Source organism: Hylobates moloch, unplaced genomic scaffold, assembly GCF_009828535.3.
Source record: "Hylobates moloch isolate HMO894 unplaced genomic scaffold, HMol_V3 SCAFFOLD_1, whole genome shotgun sequence".
NCBI lineage: Eukaryota > Metazoa > Chordata > Mammalia > Primates > Hylobatidae > Hylobates > Hylobates moloch.
In genome coordinates, this window is record NW_026652276.1 from 141494320 (window position 1) to 141516979 (window position 22660).

Here is a 22660-nt window from a genome sequence, read left to right on the forward strand (position 1 = left end):
CAGATTAGAGCATTAATAGGAAAACACAGTAAATCAGAAGCCCTTTGCAACCAGCCTACAGGGAGTGCTTTCAAATGCCTTGGTTACAAGAATGGTTACTGGGCTGGGAGACAGAAGACCTGAGTTCTAGCCCTAGGTCAGCAGTAAGCTGTGTGTGTTGTAGATCTGTTTCCTTCTCTTTAAAATGAGGGCATCCCATTGATCTTTAAGGTTTGTTTTAGCTCTAAAATTCTGATTCCCCGTAGTTAAGGGTTTAAGAAAACATGAGGCATGTGCTTCTGACAGTTTTTGGACTCTCTCTGGTTAGGTATTATTTATTGCTCATATAGCCATCTCATTTATTAAGGTTTTTTTTATAGCCAGGAATAGATTCAGAGATCAATACCTTTTTATTAATGATAGTCCGTCATGCCTGGTAAAGAGATAGCAAGAAAGCTCATCTAGAATGAGCCACTTGAATAAACCTGACACATAAGCTTAGCTTCGAGCTGCATTTTGGCAGGCCTCTCTGTGAAATAATGACATTGGCAGAGGAAGAAACTACGGAAACCTTCTTCACAGCTAGACTCATAAAATCAAAAGCAGGTTTGGGGTGTGTTTCTCAGCCCTGGCTGTATATGCAAATCCCATGACTTTTTGAGTGCAGCATTTTATCTTCAAAAGGACAAAATTTGGCATTTGCTGTAGTCATTAAAAATGATAAATGCCTAAAATACTTTAGAGTTTGGATTACTGTGGGTTAGAATAAATATTGTGTCAATACTAAACAGGATTTTAGAGTGGAAAACTTCTCATGGACATTGTCAAATCAAAACTTAAAATCTTTTCACTATTTTCCCTTTAATCATACGAATTGAGCATAATTGTTGCCAGTTCTCCTTGTAAAAATGATGGTGTGGGCCTTTTGGAAGTGAATTACTCCTCCCAGCACCACTAAGAGATAGCCTTGTGCCCTGAAAGAGTTAATTCACTTCCAGATGGAGCTTTTCAGCCCCTCTGAGGAGTTCAGATGATATCAAGTTCACTAGTCTTTTACGTTTGTTTTGTGCCTCTTGAACTTCGTTTGTATACCATTTATGGATAGAACTGAAGTATTCTATGGTAATTTTAGACTATTTGAGACCTTTTCCAGAAATTTTACTTTAGAGTTCCAATCCCAGAGACTCCAGAGCAAATGCAGCTTTCATCTCATCTCTGTCTCCCTCCCCTTAATGACCTTAACCCTGACCTGAGGACCACTCTCTTTAAGTGCCAAACATGATTCATTCTCCTTGCTTGGTTTAGTTTTGTTCCTTTAATGAGCCAAGATGACCAGGAGACCTGATAGCTTATTTGCGCTAATGTAAGTATGCTCTCCTAGTTAACTCCTAACTCATTTATTTGGCTTTTACTTTGCCTAGCATTGCCCCTTTGTCTCAGAGATGAAATGTCTATGTCTTAGACAAAGAGATGCAAACAACTGACATAAACAAGAGTCAGGATACAGATTACTACCCTAGAGTGAAACATAAAACAGACTGCTGGAGAGGGAGAGTATCTTTATATCCTGTACCTCAACTGCCATATTATAGTTCCAGTATAAATGTTCATTAACATGTTTTATTATACAGTTAAAGCCTAATGCGCTCTGGTTCAGACTACTTTCCTCTTGTGAGTTCTAGGAGTTATCGTATCTCCAAGTTAAAATTTTTCGTGTTTGTCACTTTGTGATCCGAATGTCTTATTTCTCCAGCCTCTATAATTTCTGATTCTGCTTATGTGTGCAGGCGTGCTTTTCTGACTTGAGTTTAATACATTGTCTCTGATTTTTTTTTTTTTTTTCAAAGTTGCAATGGCAGAACTGGGCCATCAAGGATGCTTAGGTGATAAGCTGGAAGAGACTTTTAAGGAGAAGATTTATGATGGGTTTAGTTTCCCTGTTGTCCAGCTTGCCACTTTCAGCCCAATTCATTTTGGATTGGTAGGGGGTATGTCCATGGGGTTCTGACAAATGTGTTTTTATCCTTGTGAATTTATGCTCACTTCAGTGTCCAAAAAAAAAAATCTATTAAAAACTGATATGACTTTGAACAGTGGCTTGGTCCCTGATTATGGCCTTTCCTGGCCATCCCATTTAATTTCTGGCTGGACCATCTAGTGACATTAAAAGCTGCGCCTTCCAAAGCTGGATGTTCCCTGCATTGCACTGTACTCATTGCAGTTTAGTCTAGTCCCTTTTATAGGTCAGTGACACCTTGAAGCTTGTATACCTGAGTCACCACAAATCTTAAAAGATGCAATTTTCTTGGCAGCTTTATCCTCCTAAGATGAATTGGATGGTGGGAGTGAAGGACAGGGTTCTAATCTCTGTGTTAGGACCAGGGACGATAGAGACCTCTGTCTTGGCACTGGGAAGCTGCTGGCTGAAGGACTAAAGAGGGGTTTCTTAAGTGGTTAGTTACATGCTGGAATCTTTGTTGTGGTTTTTAAAACAATCTGCTTGTTCTCTAAAAGAACCTGTTTGTGCTTCTCCTTGAAAAGTACCAGTGGCATTCCCTCACCTACGATACAGCTTTAGGTACTTACTCTCTTCAAAAGAAATAAAATTTCAAAGAAAATTCTTCTAAGGTAGTCAAAGAGTTATCAAATCTGGAGAGCTGGGGAATCTTTTCTTGTGTTAGCCCTGTTATGCCAGATGGTTTCCTTAAAAAAATCATGAATGTATTCTGCGCGGTCAGGCATTGTCATCTTTGCAGAGAACTGTCTTTGCCTAATGTCCTGTCTGATGGGCCATTCTATGTATTATATGCTACATAATCTCCACAAATGTATACTGTGGTCCATAAAACTGCCATACTGTTTTCAGAAACTAGTAATTCACAAAGTAAACCTGAGACAGTGCTGTTAATAAACACAAATTGCAAACAAGAAGGTAGTAAGTGGAAATAATGCACTCATTTAAGGAGTCATAAAGCCTTTGATCTTACTTTGAAGGAAAGAGTCTATGTTTAAACTACCCATTCAGGGACAGCCAGATGCCCATAAAGAGCAGTGCTTTTTGCTTTGATAGAAAATCACTGAGGCCTGTCTAGCAGGTCTGGTTTGTAAACAGATTAGTTAAAGGCTCATCAGGACTGATTTGCATAGGATTCAGCAAGCCTCAGTCACTTAATGAGCAATGCCATTTCCAGGTTGGGAAGAACACCATTTCCCCCCCCTAGCTAGAAGTCTTAGATCATTACTTTGTGGGAAAGGGAAAGAATATTCATATAAAGTGAACTCTTGCTGTCCTCCACTAATGGGAAAATGATGACCTAAGGCTTGCTTTGCTTGCTGTAAATGGTGAAGGTTGTAATGAAAGAAATAGGTGATGAGTTTGAAATTAGGTTACAAAAAAGGTTTTCCTACCCTTCTCTATTGTTAGAGAGACAAAGGAGGACTAATGTGAATTATAATAGAGAAGGTAAATGCACTGCAGACACAGACCACAAATATGTATCCACAAATGTTTATGGAGGACCTCCTTGGAGACTGGCTGTGTGTGAAGGGTGAGACATCCCACGCTGCCCAAGGCAGAGAGAGCGTCTGCTTGCACCAAGCCTTCCTTCTGGGGCCATCATTACAGAGAAATGGGAACAGCAGAGGAAAAGAATTCGGCAGTTTAAGCACAGGTTTTGAAATTTCTACCAGTGAGCCGCTATTTGCTTGAAAGATGGCAAGACCAGTATTTCCAGAGAGAGCAAATCCTCTGATCAATCTTACTGCACTTTTATTTTTGAGTTTCAGAATAATGGGCAATCACCTTCCTGTCAGTAACTAAGAACCTCTCTTCTCCTTAAATGTTGGAGTGAGAAAAATGTCCAAGAGGCAGGGCATGGTGGCTCACACCTGTAATCCCAGCACTTTGGGAGACTGAGGTGGGCAGATCACTTGAGGTCAAGAGTTCGAGACCAGCTGGCCAGCATGGCAAAACCCCATCTCTACTAAAAATACAAAAATTAGCCAGGCATGGTGGTGCGTGCCTGTAATCCCAGCTACTAAGGAGGCTGAGGCATGGGAATCACTTGAACCCTACTGGCAGAGGTTACAGTGAGCCGGGATTGCACCACTGCACTCTAGCCTGGGCAACAGAGTGAGACTCCATATCAAAAAAAAAAAAAAAAAGAAAAAATGTCGAAAGAAAGCCTTTGCCTATTTTGATCACTCAATAGATAACAAACGGAGCAGCTCAGTAGAAACAAAAACTTAGAAACTGCTTATTCCTAACTTTGAAAAATATTAACTTTGAAAAATTTTAACTTTGAAAAATAAGCAGTTTCTGAGTAAAATAAAGTGATCTCTGAAGTTTTCAACTGACTTCCAAGCATGCAGTGAGCTGCCGGGGGACAGTGGGTGCTTCTTTGTCTGGCTTGCAGCAGCAGCAGCCTGCTTATGGGAGATGTTTTTTAAATATTGTCAACGTTGGCAACATTAACTTGCTCAGCTAGAAACGTGGGTTTAAATAGCAACCTTTGGCCTTTGGGTCCTGCCTTGTCAAGGCCAAGGACCTCAGCCTTAACCCTGCTTCCAAGAAGCGAGATCAAATCAGCACTCTCCTGTAAATGTCACCTTGGATCCATTGCACTCAGGAAGACACAGTGCAGCTCTGGGAAGTGTTAGAAGAGAGCCTGGGGACAATTTCATACTGGCGTGTGCAAGACTCCGGGTCCCATCCAGGTAATTCAGATGGATAGCGGGTGTAAAGGGAGGCCATGCCCTCTGTCTCTCCAGATGGATTTGATTAGGCTAAGGAGGAAGAGGAGGCCTTGTTGGTCTGCTTGTGAAGATGGCTAGGGAGAGCATTCTAGTAAAATCTACTTGAGACCAGGTAAGACCGTTGCATCCCTCCCTAGGAAAACTGGGGGTATTCTGTATCTCTCAAGGCACCATGTGTGAGGCCTCAGAGGGCCTTGCAGTCCCTCTTGCTGGCACCTGTCCCCAACCCCACTACTTTCTGATGGGGAGATCTCTTCTAGCTTGCCTTTCTCCACATCTCTCAACTTCCATGTCAGCACAGACCTGCATCTTACAGGCAGAGACCTCCTGTATTCATTCATCTTAAGCTGTTTTATGTAATAGTATTGAAAAGTGATTCAGATCCTTTTCCATGCCCTGGTCTCCTTACTGGGCTCTTTAGATGGGCACTGACAAGGAGGCTCCAACCCACCTACCTACTGAGGAGGCCTCTTGATGCGTGGCAGCACCTGCATTTCTACCACAGGCGGGCATGAGGCAAATGAGCATGTCCACTGCCTGAGTAGATGTTCAAACACGAGCTCCATAAGGGCAGGGACCATGGTTTTGTGACTGAGGTATCACAAGCACCTGGCACATTGGATGGATCCCACACACGGCATTTGTTTGGTGCATGAGTGAATGAACAAATGAATGAGAAAACCCCAGTTTTTATTAGTAATTCTCTTGAATTACTAATAAAATTACTAAGGAACTAGTAATTCCCTTTCCTTTAGCTGTCCAGGAACACAGGCAAAGCCAAAGCTCCCAGGGTCCTGATTCCATGGGCTCTAAAGCAGGAAGGATTGGAGGAAATGAGGGACTGATTGTAGTGACGCAGGTTTGCCAAGTCTTAGGAAGCCCAGCCGCAGTATTTGGAAGCTTTCCCTGAGTTAGAAACATGAACACATAACCTCTGTTATTACGGGCCCAGGGTCAATTCCAAGGCATCAGGAAGAGGCTCTCTAAACATCCCTTTATACACATAAATCACTAGCACAGTTTCTAACCTGTAGTAGATGCTTAATAAATGCCTTTGCTCTCAGAGTGACTGCATCTGATTACTGGCAGGTAGGATCTTTGATTGGAGTCACGAGCCTGTTACATTGAAATGCTGCTGTGCTACTCAAGCTTAGAGAACACAGAAGCCCACCATTGCAGGAGACCAGAAACTGCTTAATCTCATTTCATTTAATGTATCTTAAGTGAGATATGTCTAAACACTCTGCTTTATTTTACAAATTTATAATCAACTTTTGAAAATGATGAAAGCCATCCTTTGCTGCCCTACTCACCTCCCACATCCTTCAACACTGTATTAAAAGTTAGGCCACGGAGAGTTCAGGCCTGAGTTCTAAACCTAGCAATACCATTTTCTAGTGTGGGCTTCAGCAGGTGACTTAGCCTCTCTCAGTGCCAGTTTTCTCATCATAACATACGGATAACAGTAACTGTCCCAGGGGATAATTGAAAGGCTTAAATAAGACAGTGTAGGTACAGGGCATGGCATGGTGTCTGCCACACAGTTAATGCTCACTAAAACTTACGAGCTCTTATTATGAGCTACTGGTAACCAAGAAGCCAGTTGGTGAAGAGCAAACTTGGTAAACACAAGACTGCCATCAGCCATCTTCTACCTCAAATGGTTTCTGGTTAGTTAGCAAGAGGGTATTTGAATCTGCTTGTGGGAGATTTTTCTTCTCTAGTGCTGTAGGACCCAGTAGAGGTAGTGAATACGAAAAGCCTGGCTCTCTCAAACTTGGCAGAAGATAAGTCAGAAATGTGCAGACTCACTGGCTGTATCTGCTAAGACAAAAGCAGTGGTCTGGCTGGGCGCAGTAGCTCACGCTTGTAATCCCAGCACTTTGGGAGGCCGAGGCGGGCGGATCACGAGGTCAGGAGATTGAGACCACGGTGAAACCCCGTCTCTACTAAAAATACAAAAAATTAGCCGGGCGTGGTGGCGGGCGCCTGTAGTCCCAGCTACTCAGAGAGGCTGAGGCAGGAGAATGGCGTGAACCCGGGAGGCGGAGCTTGCAATGAACCAAGATTGCACCACTGCACTCCAGCCTGGGCGACAGAGTGAGACTCCATCTCAAAAACAAACAAACAAACAAACAAAAAGCAGTGGTCAGCAAGGTCATATTCTGGGAGACAGATCTTGCTGAATGAATTCCACTCAGAGCTGGGGCTTTAGCGCAGCCCATGGCTGTGAGTGCTCAGCCCAGTGGGGCAAATGGTGGCTTTAAGTCCTCTCTCCTGTGCAATCCTTCCCTACCCCATTCTTTGATGTGGAAAATGGACACTTTGTCAATCTCATGTAAAGTGCTATGCAGATGCAGTTTCAAAGCACTTTCCCACCTCCCTGTCCCTGAGTCTTTCCCATTTAGAAATTCTGAAGCTGTCAGACAAGCAGACATCACTCTAAACCAAACTGGAGATTGCTAGCTAAATGTCTGCAAACCCAGGGACTCAGCTGGTGCACAGCTGATGGGAGTGTAGACTGATAAAAATCTTGCTAGAGAATCATTCGCCAATAGATTTTAAAAACACTCATTTATAATTAAACACTGAAATATTTACAAATGTATTCATTCATCTTAGCTTGTTTTATATAATAGTATTGACAAGTGATTCAGATCCTTTTCCATGCCCTGGTCTCCTTATTGGGCCCTTTCTAGCCAAGCTTTGCCAGGCTCAGTGCAGCTGGTGAAGAGGTTTGGCTTTGGAGGTGGCAGTGAAGTAGGAAGAGCCACCACAAAACTGTAGGAACCGCCAGGGATGGTGGCTCATGCCTGTAATCCCAGGCACTTTGGGAGGCTGAGGCTGGCAGATCACAAAGTCAGGAGTTTGAGACCAGCCTGGCCAACGTGGTGAAACTCCATCTCTACTAAAAATACAAAGATTAGCCGGGTGTGGTGGTGGGTGCCTGTAATCCCAGCTACTCCAGAGGCTGAGGCAGGAGAGTTGCTTGCGCCCAGGAGGCAGAGGTTGCAGTGAGCCAAGATTATGCCACGGCACTCCAGCCTGGGTGACAGAGCAAGACTCCATCTCAGGGGAAAAGAAAAAAAAAAGAACCATAGGAACCCTGGAATGTTCCCTACCACTGTTAAATTGTCAATAGGGCATGACATGGCTGGTGAAAATTGTCTATCCGTCCTCATTTGCAGCCATCCACAGCTCTCCTAGTTACTGACCTGTAGTAGATCCTTAATAAATGCCCTAGGCAGGGAATACAAATAACTGCATATAGCCAGCCAAACATGCTTCCAGCATAATAGAGCCATAGAATGTAAATAGAGCTCATAGTAAAATAGAGCTACGGGAAACAGGAAGATGGTATGGGGAAGGAAAGTGGATTAGAGAGTGAGCTGCCATTGTTTAGGATAGTATCTTAGGACATAAAGAATAGAACAGGAGCTTTGGAATATAGCAGACTTGTATTTGAGTACCTGAATTACCAATAAACAGCAAACTACTTAACACTCCTGAAGCTTGGTTTCCTTATCTCTAAAATGGAGAAGCAGGCTGGCACTGTGGTTCATGTTAACAATCCCAGCACTTTGGGAATCTGAAGCGGGAGGATCGCTTGAGCCCAGGAGTTGGAGATCAGCCTGGGCAACATAGTGAGCCCTATCTCTACTAAATAAAAATAAAAATTAGCTGGGTGTGGTGGCACACGCCTATAGTTCCAGCTACTGAGAGGCTGAGACAGGAGGATCACTTGAACCCAGGAGTTTGAGGCTATAGTGAGCTATGATCACACCACTGTACTCCAGCCTGGGCAACAGAGCAAGACCCTGTCTCTAAAAAAAATAATAATTAAAACAAAATAGGAAAAGCAATTTGTAGAGCTATTGGGAGAATTAAATGAAAGAGCATATACAAAACATCTGACCCAGGGAAGGTACTCAATAAAAATGAGTTTCATTTTCAAATACTTTGTCCTGTTGTCTCCTTAAGAAATCTTTATTACATAATGTGTGATTTCAGATTCAAAAAACATGATCAATGTGACATCTCTAAAACTCTGTTATGTCCCAGATATGAACAGTCTGATTTATATCGTATATGTAGTTTCCACTATCTTAGTGGGGTTTTAAGGAATTTGCCCTTGTAGTGACCTTTTTGATTAAAGACTCTGCTAAGAAGTTGGTTAAATAACAAAGTATGGATTATTAAGTCCAAGAGTAGCATTTAAAAAATATGATTACCTAAAATGTGGTGCTTCCAGTAAGCACTGTGTTTAACATCAGGTGAGTTGTACTGATATCTTTTGCATAACTAACAGATGGCTTTGAAGTTTACTCAAAAGACAATTAAAAAGGCTGGTCAGGCAAGGGATGGCGGGATGTTTTAAAGCCTGCTTTTACCCAAGCATTCTATGCAGATAAGCACCAGGGTAGAGGAAGAATAAGAAATGGTCTTCTAAGCTTAAGTGTTCTGTTTCACTTCCTTCTGTCCCAAGTAGTTGCTAAAGTAATTTATAATTTGGAAAGCTGTGATCACCCTACCTGAAGCAGTAAAATCTCATGGTGGGGCCTCCTAATTTATCACCGGCAGTAAATGCTAACAAATTATACTGTACTAAAAGCCATTGCCCAGGAGTTTAGCCCAGAAGACACCAAGGCAAAGCCTTTTTTTTTTTTTTTTTTTTAATCAGGATGAGTGAATGTTTAGTCTACTGGATATTTTTCAAGCTTACATTTTTATATTATACCTTTTGGTTTTTTGAACTAGATCCAAGTTTGACTGGTATTTGCAGTAATGTACTCTTTGTTTTCCCTTTATTTCCCATCTCACTGTTACCTCTATCCTAGTGGAGCCTTTCCAGTGTTTGAAGAGGGCAAACATTGATCTAGCCTGAAGTTAGAACAGGAAAATATGTGTGAGGAAAATGATGTTACCATTTGCACTCAGTCATTTGGTCAAGAGTCAGCCCTCTCATTTTAAAAGCAAAATATGCATCAAAAACTTCAACAGACTTCAGCAGCAATGGAAAGCAGCATGTTTGGAAATTGCACATCAGGAGGCCTACTGCTGAGTTTAGAATGATTACCAGATTCCATCATACTACCTTTTAGTGAAATCTAACAGTTTCTTGTTAGAGTCTTAGAAACTATTCAAGACCAATCCATTTAGCAAATCAATCAATCAATCAATCAATCCTCTCTCTCTGGGTGAATTTATTGATATCAGAGAACAGATTTATTTAAAAACCCAAGAATTCTTCTCTAAAAAAAAAAAGCAAACAAAAAAGCTTTCCTCAAGATACTAAGGATCCTGAGGCCTCAGAGACTCTTGGTCATGCCAGATTTGAGCATCTTCCTCTACTCTTTTCCTAAATGCCACAGAAAGGGGAAAAAAAAGTGAGGATATATCACTTTTTCTGCCTCTTTACTGTCTTTTAGATTGGTTGGAAACCTAGTTTTTGTTGGTTTTGTTTTAGATCTGGATTTCTTTCTTTCTAGTTGAGTAACAGGGTTGCTCATGCAAGTCACCCATTCTCTTGCTCTCACGAACTGGGGGCCCGCAGGAGTGGCAGCACCTAGGGCTGTGATAGACATGCAGAGCCTCGGCTGCCAGCCAGACCTGTTGTGAGAAGAGCTGCTGAGTATCCCTCAGCTCGCACTGTGCCAGGGGATGCTGGTGTTTAGGGTTGTTGGCAGGTTTTTAATTTGAAGGGATGTCCTATACGAGGAAAGAATCCTAGACCCAGAGCACTCCAAGAAGCAGAGGGCTTACTCATGGGATATACATGCACCTGAACTGGAGTCTGAAAGCAAGATCTGGAGGCAGCTCCAGGGACAGGCTGCCCTCTGCTCCTAGCTCCTGTGTCTGCTCCACTCTCCTCCCTTCACAGATCACATTTCAGAGCTTCCTCATGGCTTCTGCTGCGGCACAACTTAGGCTTTGACGTGGTCCATCATGGCCCCTCCAACCCCTTTCTCCATCAGCATCTCCTTTCAGCTTCAGCTCATACTGATGCCTGATTTCCTCCATCTAAATTCTCAAGAGCTAGAATCTGATTGGTCCAATAAAATGTTTTGCTCCCAACTTTCCACAGGTCACTGGCTAGCCTAGAATTGGACTCTGGATCAGCTCGAGGGGCTGGGGGGTACAAATGATCTGCATGAAGGCTGACCTCAGCAGGGGAGGAGGCCAAGGACCGGCAGGCAGTTCGAGAGGCCTGAGAGGTGGGCCCCTGGCCACCCTTAAATTTATCACAGCTTGTAGGAACTACAGAATAAAAATCTGAATGCAACTTGGGAAAAAACTCTCAGCTGGGCGCGGTGGCTCACGCCTGTAATCCCAGCACTTTGGGAGGCCGAGGTGGGCAGATTACGAGGTCAGGAGATTGAGACCATCCTAGCCAACATGGTGAAACTCTGTCTCTACTAAAAATACAAAAATTAGCTGGGCGTGGTGGCACATGCCTGTAGTCCCAGCTACTTGGGAGGCTGAGGCAGGAGAATCACTTGAACCCCAGAGGCAGAGGTTGCAGTGAGTCGAGATCACACCACTGCACTCCAGCCTGGCGACAGAGCAAGACTCCGTCAAAAACAAAACAAAACAAAACAAAAAAAACAAATACACATACACACAACAAAACAAAACTCTTACCTGCTCCCCAATGCAAATGTCAGTTTAAGTCAGGAAATAAAAAAAGTTTCTAAATTTATTTACTGCTAGGCCTATTCTAGGGAGAGAAAGAAGGAAAGGTGAGTATGGGGAACTAAACATTGATTTTAAAGATATTTTGTGGGCCAGTTAATTTTAGGGACTTATAGTAAGACAAAAAACTACATACCTAGGAGGTTGGTGAGAGGAAGTCTAACAAATTGAAATTTTCTGATGTGTTATGTAGAAGACAGGTACCCCCTTACCTCTCTTCAAAGAGCCTAATAACATAGCTGCATTTATGAAGCCTGGAAGAAGTTAGAGAAAGTTTGAGAGTTTTAAAATTATTACTGAAAGATTTGAATCTTTATCAGGAATCTTAGTTTTTCTAGAAAAATGATAAATCTCAGGGCAGATATGTCGGCCATCTGGGGATCCAGAACTAAGCCTCCTGATGCTGCAACAAGACAGCACTACAGAAGCCCTGCAGGCTAGTTTAACAGGCGGTGCCGAGAGCTCATCGCAGTCACAAATAGAGGTGATCCGGTTTGTGCAATGTCTTTCTGCTGGTCGCGTCCCTCCTTTCCTTTATTTCTCCCTCCTGACCAGTGAGACTCATTCCCCTGCCTCCACTCTGTCCCCTCTGGCCTAATCCACACACAGTTGCCACTTGGCCTTCCTGGAGCACAGCTCCAACCACAGACCTGATCTGCTCAGACACCTGCAGAAGTTGTGAAGGAAGCGCAGCCTCCCCAGCCTGGCACCTGCCTTAACACTCTGCACAGTGGCCACACCTCCCACGACACTCTTATCTGCACCATACACTCTTGTCATCCTGCAATGTCTCCTTCCTCAGGAGTGCTGGCCCAGTCCCCCGCCCTTGCTCACTGCCCCTGCTCACTGCCCCCAGCTTTCCTATCCCTGCCTAGAACCTCCTGTGGGCTCTGTCTTTCAAAATGCCCTCCACTTTCCAAGTGCCTTCTTTTTTTTTTTTTTTTTTTTGAGGCGGTGTTTCACTCTTGTCGCCCAGTCTGGAGTGCAGTGGCACGATCTCCACTCCCTACAACCTCCACCTCCCGGGTTCAAGCGATTCTCCTGCCTCAGCCTCCCAAGTAGCTGGGATTACAGGTGCCTGCCACCATGCTAATTTTTGTATTTTTAGTAGAGATGGGGTTTCACCATGTTGGCCAGGCTGGTCTCGAATTCCTGACCTGCCTCAGCCTCCCAAAGTGCTGGGATTACAGGCATGAGCCACCGTGCCCAGCCTCAAGTGCATTTCTGATACTGCTTTCGAGATCCCCCTCCTCCTTCTCCCTGGTTTGTTGATGTCTCATCTTCCTCATAGCAGCTGTGATCTCACATGCCCCTTTCCCTTTTGTTTTTCAGGTTTTCACCTTGAAGATGCCATCTCTCCCCCACTAGGTCAGAAGTATATCAAGAATGGGAACTTGAAATCCTCACACCGAATGTGACATGGTAGAAAAACAGAGTGGTAAAGTAATGCGAGTAGGATCTGGACGCCCAATTTCCTATCAGAATTCACATTCCTGGTGGATTTATTTGCTGTGGTTTGTGGGATGTTGAACAAGTCACTTGCCTCTCCCAGTCTCAGCTTCTGTATCTGTAAAATAAGACAAGAATTATAGTGACCCCACAGGCTTGCTGCGAGGATCACCTGAGCCATATGTTCCAAAGTGCTCCGTGAACTCATCAGCACCTCACAGAACATCACTTGCTGCTCTAGTGATGCCAGTAGGTGCTCAGTAAATGCAAGCCCCCATGCAGCTCCTGGATGGGGATGCCTGGAGGCTCCAGGGTTAGCCTACAGCATTAACCTGCTTGTCCATCAGGACTTTTATAAGAGCTGCTAACAGGCAGGAAAATTGCTGGATTTGAGTTTCACCTCCTCCCCTTAACCAGGTCACCTTCTGGAGGAGGTGCTAATGAGCAGCAAAATGACCAAAATGTGGGCAGTAAGGGAGGCAGAGAAGGAAACAGCCGAGGAGCTTGGACAGCCCTCTGCTAGCTACCCAGCTCTTGAAGCTAGGCCTAACAGGCATCTCAGAACCCACCACAAGGCCCCTCTTGGCACCAAGGGGAGAATAACCATGCAAGGGCCAGAGATGTGGTTTTGGTTCCAGTGAAGCTGTGGGAAAAAACCCAAATCAGGCCCCTCTCTCTCTGACCATATAAACTTGCAGTCTTCAGCCTCCACAGTGGGCACAGTGGTGCTTTAATAATTGCTCTTCCTCTTAAGCAGGTTCCATTTTAACTGACCACCTTCTTGACAAATATTGAGCCACAGAATGTTCTTGGCGAGTGGCAACCTAAGAGTGCCATCAGCAGTGGAGGGTCTCAAGTCTTCCATTCCAGACCCACGGCCAGAGCAGGCAGGTCCAGGAGGGGCAGGCATGGGACTGGCCGCTTCCCAGACATCCATGAATAGATGTGGCCTCCTGTGAGTCTTCCCTTACCATCTGCAGTGTCAGCTTCAGGGCTCCAGGGAGAACCTGAGGCCTTGAAGGAGCAGGCTGGTGAGCCCCAGCATTCACTAACCACGACATTTGCCAACAAACTTCACCCCTCAGTGGCTCTCAAGTCTGGCTGCACATGAGAACCACCCGGGGCAGCAATGCTGCTGCCACCTTGGAAGGTTGCTGTGTACTGAATCGAGGTAATGCGTATTCAATACTTGGCACTCAGTAAATACAGCAGGTCCTCAAATAATGTTGTTTTTCTTTTTCTTTTTTTTTTTTTTTGAGACGGAGTATCGCTCTTGTCACCCAGGCCAGATTGCAATAGCATGATCTCAGCTCACTGCAACCTCCACCTCCCAGGTTCAAGTGATTCTCCTGCCTCAGCCTCCCAAGTGTCTGGGACTACAGGCACGCACCACCACACCCAGCTAATTTTTGTATTTTTAGTAGAGACAGGGTTTCACCAGGTTGGCCAGGCTGGTCTCGAACTCCTGACTTCAGATGATCCACACGCCTTGGCTTCCCAAGTGCTGGGATTACAGGCATGAGCCACCGTGCCCAGCCAAATAACACTTAGTTCAACGTTATTTTCTTACAACGTTGATGAGAAAAGAAAAATCAATTCCAGCTGGGGCCACTGTCTATGTGGAGTTGGCACATGCTCCTCACATCTGCTTGGGTTTTCTCTAAGTACTCCGGTTTTCTCCCACATCCCAAAGGTGTGCACATGGCATGTCTACCTGGTCCCAGTGTGAGTGTGGGTGTGTGTGAGTGCGCCCTGAGATCTGATGGTGTCCGGGCTGGGGCAGGTTCCGTCCTGCACCCTGAGCTGGCTCCAGCCACCTGCCACCCTGAACTGGAATAAGCAGGAAAATAATGATCTTGTTTCTATGAATTTGTCTTAAGTGTATGTATTGCTCATATTTATTTCAGTGTTTAACATTAGGAGCATTCTGGCCTTTATTTAGAAGTTTGGTGACGTTTTTGTGATTAGAAATATTCCAGGAACTTAGCTCCTGTTTATAGCAATTAGCTTATGGGAAAACGGATTTTGTTTTATGGCGTTTCACCTAAACTTGCAGTTTCCAAGAACCTATTGGCAATGTTAAATGAGGACTTACTTCATTCCTTTTTTCTGTATTTGTGCCTCTATATCTTACAAATAGCAGTATATAAAATTAATATAGTCTAATAAAAACCAGACACAATTTGAGGTGACACTCAAGGGTGCTGGTCTATAGTTTTTCACCCTGCTGTGATTCTACTGTTATTAAATCAGAGATTCTCAGTTGAGAGGAAAGGAAGCATGCTCCCTTAAGGAGGAACAAAGAAAAGGAGTAGAAGAAGCGGGCACAGTATACTTTGCACACATCATGAACTGGGCTTGACGCTAACAGACTTAGATTGGATCCAGGCTCCATGTTTTACCTAAGATAGAAAGTGTGTGACACTCACACTGATAGCCCATGATCAAAACGTTTTTTGTTTGTGTGTTTTTTTGAGCTGGAGTCTCGCTCTGTCACCCAGGCTGGAGTGCAATCGCACGATCTTGGCTAACTGCAACCTCTGCCTCCTGGGTTCAAGAGATTCTCCTGCCTCAGTCTCTCGAGTAGCCGGGATTACAGGTGCCCACCACCATGCCTGGCTAATTTTTGTATTTTAGTAAATTTTGTATTTTTAGTAGGTTTTGCCATGTTGGCCAGGCTGGTCTCAAACTCCTGACCTCAAGTGATCTGCCCACCTCAGCCTCCCAAAATAACAGGATTACAGGCGTGAGCCACCACTCCCAGCCCAAAATGTTTTTTAATACCAAAATAATTTTTCTTGTAAAAGTACTATTAAGTCAGGATATTGATAATTCAAATGTTTAAAGAAGTATATTGAGATTTTAATATTTGCCAAAAGGGCATAGGCTATTTCTCATGACAACAGCTAGGAAAAGTTTTGCAGTGGCTTTTAGGTGGGGAAAAAATGTGTACCTAGAGAGATCTGCAAAACTCTCAAGCTTGAATTTGTTGTCTTCTCACAGGAGCCCTTGACTTTGAGGCATGTTTCTTGATCCTTTAATTTTGTGCTTAGAACACATCCTTGGATGGGGGTCAAAGTTTCATAGAAAGAATTTAATTTACTTAAAAGGTGTAGTTGCTCACTGGAAACCCTGGTGCCTTTGGGGTTCTGATAGGTGAGAATGAGTTCCGGCTTTGAAACAGAGCTTTTTTCTTCTTGGGATGAAAAGCCAGAGCAAGACACTCATGGGAATCACTGGAGGGCTTAGTAAAACAGAGTGCTGGGTTCTGCCCCTAGAATTTCCAATTCAGTGCATCTGAGTTGAGAGTCTGAAAATGGACATGTCTAACTAATTCTCACGGGGCACTCATACTACAGGCCTGGTGGCCACACGTTGAGAACCACTGCTCTAACCTGAAAAGGGAAGGAAATACGGAGCCTGGGCAAGCTCAGTTGGGAGCAGCTGCAGAGTTCTGTACTCCAGGGATGGGGCAAGCCCAACATGCAGTCAGCTGGTGAGGTCTGTGGGCAGTCCCTGGGTATGGTTCCTACCTGTCCCTGTCTCTGGGCCTTCCTGGGCATTAGGCCATCTAACCAACCTATAAATGGTGAAGGAGCCAGAATTTGAAACTAGGAAATTAAGAACTATGAAGGGTCTGAGGTTTTACTTTACTTGTAATCTAACAAATTAACCCGCTACAGTTTCATGGATTGGCCATAGACACAAAACTCCTGGATCAGAGACAAAGAGCAATTTATTGCTCATAGCAATAGCAGTAGGTAGAATATCAGCATTTTCTTGTGCTGGTTTCATGAGCCTCATTGCCACAGGGCAATACAAAGAGGGCCAGTTGATTCCTTTACATGTGGTAGATTGAGTTATAGGAGAGGAACACTAAGATGAGGGAACCTGAGTCTTTTATAACGGACAGAGAGTATGCCTAATCTCTTCTCTGGTAAGAGACACTGTATCTTTGAAGGCTGACCACTCTACAAAATTTTTCAAAAGTGATATACTTTGGATGTCCCCTCCAAATCTCATGTTGAGATGTAGTCCCCAGTGTTGGAGGTGGGGCCTGGTGGGAGGTGTTTGAGTCATGGATCCCTCATGGCTTGGTGCTGTCCTCAAGGTAGTGAGTGAGTTCTTGTGATGTCTGGTTGTTTAAAAGTGTGTGGCATCTCTCCTCCACTCTCTCTCTTGCTCCCACAGTGGGAGTAGGCCTTGTGATGCTCCTATTCTTGTTTTGCCTTCTGCCATGAGTAAAAGCTCCCTGAGGCCTCCCCAGAAATGCTGGTCCCGTGCTTTCTGTACAGCCTGCAGAACCCGAGCCACTTAAACTTCCTTTCTTTATAAATTACCCAGCCTCAGATATTTCTTTATAGCAATGTGAAAGAATGGCCTAACACAAAAAGATAGTTTAGAACAATGTTATTTGGTATCTGTGCTTTGCTAGATGTGTGGAAACATGAAAGACCCATAGATAATTGCCTCCCAACAAGTCTATGCTCTTAATACCTTACACTGGAGTTAGTAACTACAGCCCACCAGCCTGCAGCCTGTCTTCCTACAGCCAATGAGCTAAGAATGTTTTTTACATTAATGGACTATCACACACACACACACACACGGAGAATATACAACAAGAATCTTACGTGGCCTGCAAAGCCTAAAATATTTACTACTGGCCCTTTAAGGAAAAAAAAAATTTGCCAACCCTTGCCCCATGCAGTACTGCTTCTGTAGCCCTGGCTAGACTTATGCCAAGAGTCTAAATGAACCTGACTTATTCTAGCAGTTTCTGTAACCATTAGATATTCTGGGACAGGTTTATAGCAGATTGAATTTCTTAGGTGGCAGACTCTGAAATGGAGTTTAATGTGCAGATATTTATTAAGGAGCACCTTTGGTATTGACACCTGTGGAACATAAGGCAAGGAAGTTGGACTGGATAGAGAAGCTGGGCTGTGATTCAGGCCCAGCAACAGACTCAGCCAGTCACACAAGGAACTCTGAACCTGGAATAGCCTCTCAGACTGTTCCCAAGTTGGGCTGAGATGCCCAGGCCTTTATACTCACGCACCAGTCACTCACTGGATGTAGGCCACCTGTGAAGACCAGGCCAGGTGGCTCTTGGGAGCTGAGGCAATCCCTAAAGGGTCTGACAACTGAAAGCTGTCTGCCCACGCCTCCCAGTAGCTGGGACAACTGGTCTTTCATTGAAGGGAAAATCTCAGAGGAGCATCTCAGTGTTCATCACATGGTGCAAACATTTTAGGGCCATGATAGTGGCCTCTATTAGATCATCATCCTTCTATAATGATTTTTCTAATCTCTCTCTCTCTTTTTTTTTTTTTTTTTGAGACAGGGTCTCACTCTGTCGCCCAGGCTGGAGTGCAGTGGCACAATCTCGGCTCACTGCAACCTCTGTCTCCTGGGCTCAAGTGATCCTCCCACCTCAGCTGCACATATAGCTGGGACTACAGGCCTGCAACACCACACCCAGTTATTTTTATTTTATTTTATTTTTAGAGACAGAGCTTTGCCATGTTGGCCAGGCTGGTCTCGAACTCCTGGGCTGAAGTGATCCATCTGCCTCAGCCTCTCAAAGTGCTGGGATTACAGGCGCAAGCCACTGTGCCTTGCCTTTGTAACCTTTTTGATCCCCTGAAGTACTATACTTAGCATAAGGTCCTGCATTTTAAGGTCTAATAAGTATATATTCAATGAGGAGGTGAATGAGTTTTATGGACTAAATGTTTGTGTCCCTCTCAGATTCGTACGTTAACTAATTTCTAATGTGATGGTATTAGGAGATGGGGGTCTTTGAAGGGTAATTAGGTCATGAAGGCGGAAGCCTCATGAATAGGATTGGTGTCCTTATAAAAGGGACCCCAGAGAGCTCTCTCATACTCTTTTATCCATGTGAAGATACAATGAAAAGATGACAATCTGCAACCCAGAAGAAGGCCCTCACCAGAACCCTACCACTCTGTCTCAGACGTCCAGTCTCCAGAACCATGAGAAATAAATTCCTGTTGTTTCAAAGCCACCCAGTCTGTGGCACTTAGTTATAGCAGCCAAAACCAAGACAAAGAGTTGGGGGTGAGTGGGTGGATGGATGAGTTACAAAAGGAACCCAACACTGAAGTCTTGGATACTGCTGCAATGACCTCTTCCTAGGTCCCACCTCTGTTCATTAGGAGCCCTGGACAGGGAAGCTGTGTTATAGAATGCCACACCACCCACTATCCTTCCAAAGACTGTTCTTAAAATCAACTCAAAACAAAAAAATAACTGTGATAGACTTGACCTTTGAAAAAGAAACATTAGATCCTCTTTCTGGTAGCTGGGAAATTCAGCACTAGCAACAAAATTGTGTGAATCACTGACAGAAAAGGGGCCAGTAGCTGTAGCTCTCACCAATACAAATGAGAGGCAGGCAAAAGGCAGATTAAAATATGATCTTGTTGATGCTTTGGCTTTGCTTCCCAGGCTTTTGGTGTGTGGAATTGTAGACTGCATTTTTCTTCTATAGAGCCCCAAAGCATTAGAATTAGGGTATCTGGGCCACGACAGGCTTTCATCCATTGGCAAGAATTAGACCCCAGGGAGGAAGAGGCAGGGTAGTCTGCACTCAGGGAGACTTCAAGAGCACTCTTGTCTTGGGTCCCAGTTGGCCAGGCAATATCATGGTTGAGTTTCTGAGCAGTCAAGTGGGATTTAAGTAGATGAACCACAGCAGAAAGAATCCTTGAACAGTCCCAGGCAGAAGTAATTTTCTACAGTTTTGGTTGGCAATTCTTTTGCGATTCAGAGGAATAAAGGACAACCAATTCAACAGTAATAAGAAACAGAAAGTGGCAAATTATTCAGTAACAGGGGTTAAAAAATAGCTATAGAAGCCCTTTAAAAATGAATTTCATAATAGAGATCAGATTTCTGCTTTCAGTAGTGGCAGAATAGGATATCTGGACCAACCTACCTGTCTGTTGAAGACCGTTAGAAAAGCTGAACAAAGTAGTTTGGAAAAATCTGCTTGAAGTCATTAGAGAGCAAATAAGGCAGAAAAGAGTTACCAGGTTAAGATTTGGGGGAAGGCAGAAATGCAGAGCAATGGAAACCCAGTGGCATTTAGGACTACCTCTGCCAATCCCAGAAGAGATGGTTGAGAGGTTAAAAACATAAACAGGGCTTTGATTGCTTTGCAGAACACAGGGGAACAGAAACTGGATTCTATAATTTGAGGTGATACTCACAATTATCTATACTCTGGAAGAAAAGATGAACCAGAAGTAAACTAACTTTCAAAGGGACTGAAACTCAGCTTCAAATCCTCTCATTACTGAATTTGGATTAATGGGATCCTAGGTTGCTAATGCCCCAGCTATCATCCAGATGCACAGATAAATCCTTTCTGAAGACATGGTAACATTCTTCTAACTTTTAATTTTTTCTACTATTTTTCATAACCAATTTCAGGCATTTATACAAAAATAACCGGGCACATGAGAAAAAAGAAAAGTACAAATGAAAATCAAGAGAAAGAACAGGTCCACGGGGGATCCAGACAAGGAAAGTATTAACATAGACTTTAAAATAACCATGCCTGACATGTTTAAAGATAACATTGTGGATGTGTGTAGGGGCTTGGAAACTTACCGACTGAACCATGGATACACTGCCAAGGCGCAGACGACGGCTGGAAGGCCTGGGGCCTGAATCCCCCGAGAGCCTCACCTCAGTTTCGCAGGGGAGACGGGCCCTTGTGGAGTTCGAGTCGGACCCAGAAGAAACGAGGGAGCCCGGGTCTCCTCCGAGTGTGCAATAAGCTGGCCTGGGGCCCCCGAAAGGACACTGGAGAGAAGCCCAGGATCACCCAGTCTTTGCAGCAGGGTGCAGGCTTGGAGTCCCCCCAAGGGCGGCCAGAATCAGGCCCAGGGTCCCCCCAGCGTCAGCAAGACCTACACCTGGAGTCGCCTCAAAGACAACTGGAGTCCAGTCCTGAATCCGCACGATGTCAGCCGAAGCCAAGTGAGGAGGCACCCAAGTGTTCTCAGGGCCAGGGAGTACCTGGCCTCGGAGTTGGCCCAAAGTAAGGAGGAGCTGACCCCAGGGGGCCCCCCAGCATCAGCTACTGCCGGGCCCAGGATCACCAGAGCCTTAACCCCAGTCAGCAAGCTCCGGGTCTGGAGCCCTCTCAGCCACTACTGCAGCCGGCACTCGAGGCACCTGGCTTCCCCCGGGGTCAGCACGAGCAGAGCAAACCACCTCCAGCTGGGGAGACGGTGACAGACAGCTTCGGGGCAAAGAAGCCAAAGGGTTCTTCATCCCAGGCCCCAGCGTCCAAGATGCTGAAGGAGGAGCAGCTTCCTGTAATCCCGAAGGGGAAGCCCAAATCGGGGCAAGTGTGGAAGGACAGCTCCAAGAAAAGATTCTCTCAGTTGCTTCAGGACAAGCCCCTGCGTACATCGTGGCAGCAGAAGATGAAGCAGGAGAGGAAGCTGGCCGAGGACTTTGCCCGTCACCTGGAGGAGGAGTAGGAGAGGCGCCGCCAGGAGAAGAAACAGCGTCGGGCCGAGAACCTGAAATGCCGCCTGGAGAATGAGCGGAAGGTGGAGATCGTCCAAGTGATCCGAAACCCTGCCAAGCTCAAGCGGGCAAAGCAGCAGCAGCTGCGCTCCATTGAGAAGCGGGACACCCTGGCCCTGCTGCAGAAGCAGCCGCCCTAGCGGCCGGCAGCCAAGATCTGAGCTCAGAATGGCCCGAGGCCTTCCACGGCCAACAATCATGTCAGACCCAGCACCTCAGGCCGCTGCTCAGACAACTCTGCTACAGCCGGCACTCCAACCCCATGGCTCCAGAACAGGGACCCCCGACTGGGGTTCCTCGGCCTTTGAAGACTTGCAGGCAGGTCTCGGTGGGACAGAAGCCCAGAAGGGGGGCTGGGACCTGGCAGAGATGGGGCGGGAAGAGATTCAGCCCCCATCCCTCCTTCCTCTCCTTCTCCAAGTGCCTTCAAACCAAGAACAGTACATTATTCTGGTTCCTCAGTGAGTTGGTGACTGGTGGGTGACCCCTCTAGCGATGCATGTCCTGTCTCAGCGTCCTAGGTCCATCCCAGGCCTGGAGGCTGGCATTTGGGAATCCAACTTCCCCCACACCTTCCCAAAAGCTGCTCTGGGCACCTCGGCGCCCCACTAGCTCTGTCCCCAGCAAAGTGAATCCAGCTCCTCCCTACTTTTCAACACTGAAAGATTAAAATGGGAGGCTGCAGGGAGCAGGGTTTTTCCCTAGCATCCCCTTTCCAAACCAGATTCTGCAGAAGCCCCAGAGAATCTAACTCATGTCCGTCCAGTCTACAGCAAAAATACTTATATTTATTGTGTGCCTGTTGCATACAGGCACAATCCTAGGCACCAGCTAATACTGACAGACCAAAGTAGGAGCTTTTATTCTGATGGAGAGAAAACATAATAAGCAAAATGCAAAAATAAATAAATAACATTGTGATTTTTCACAGAGAAAATTCAAATGGAATCTGTAGAACTGAAAAATTCAGTAACTGAAGCTAATAATTCATTGAGTGAGTTTAATAGAAGAATAGATGCACCTGAATAGAAAATTAATGATCTGCAAGATAGGCCATGAAAAAATATTTGGAATGATGAATGATGTCAGAGGAAAGAATAAGAGACATGGAGATACTGTGAGGAATCTAACATAATGTGTAATTGGAGTCCCAAAAGTAGAGGAGAGAGATTGGGCAGAAGTAATATTTGAAGAGACAGTAGCTGAGAATCTT

The 22660-nt window shown here is 44.9% G+C and overlaps 1 pseudogene; it reads left to right on the forward strand.

The window, feature by feature from the left end:
* Positions 1 to 20527: 20527 nt before the first annotated feature.
* Positions 20528 to 21608, forward strand: LOC116809589 (coiled-coil domain-containing protein 86-like; annotated as a pseudogene).
* Positions 21609 to 22660: the final 1052 nt, after the last annotated feature.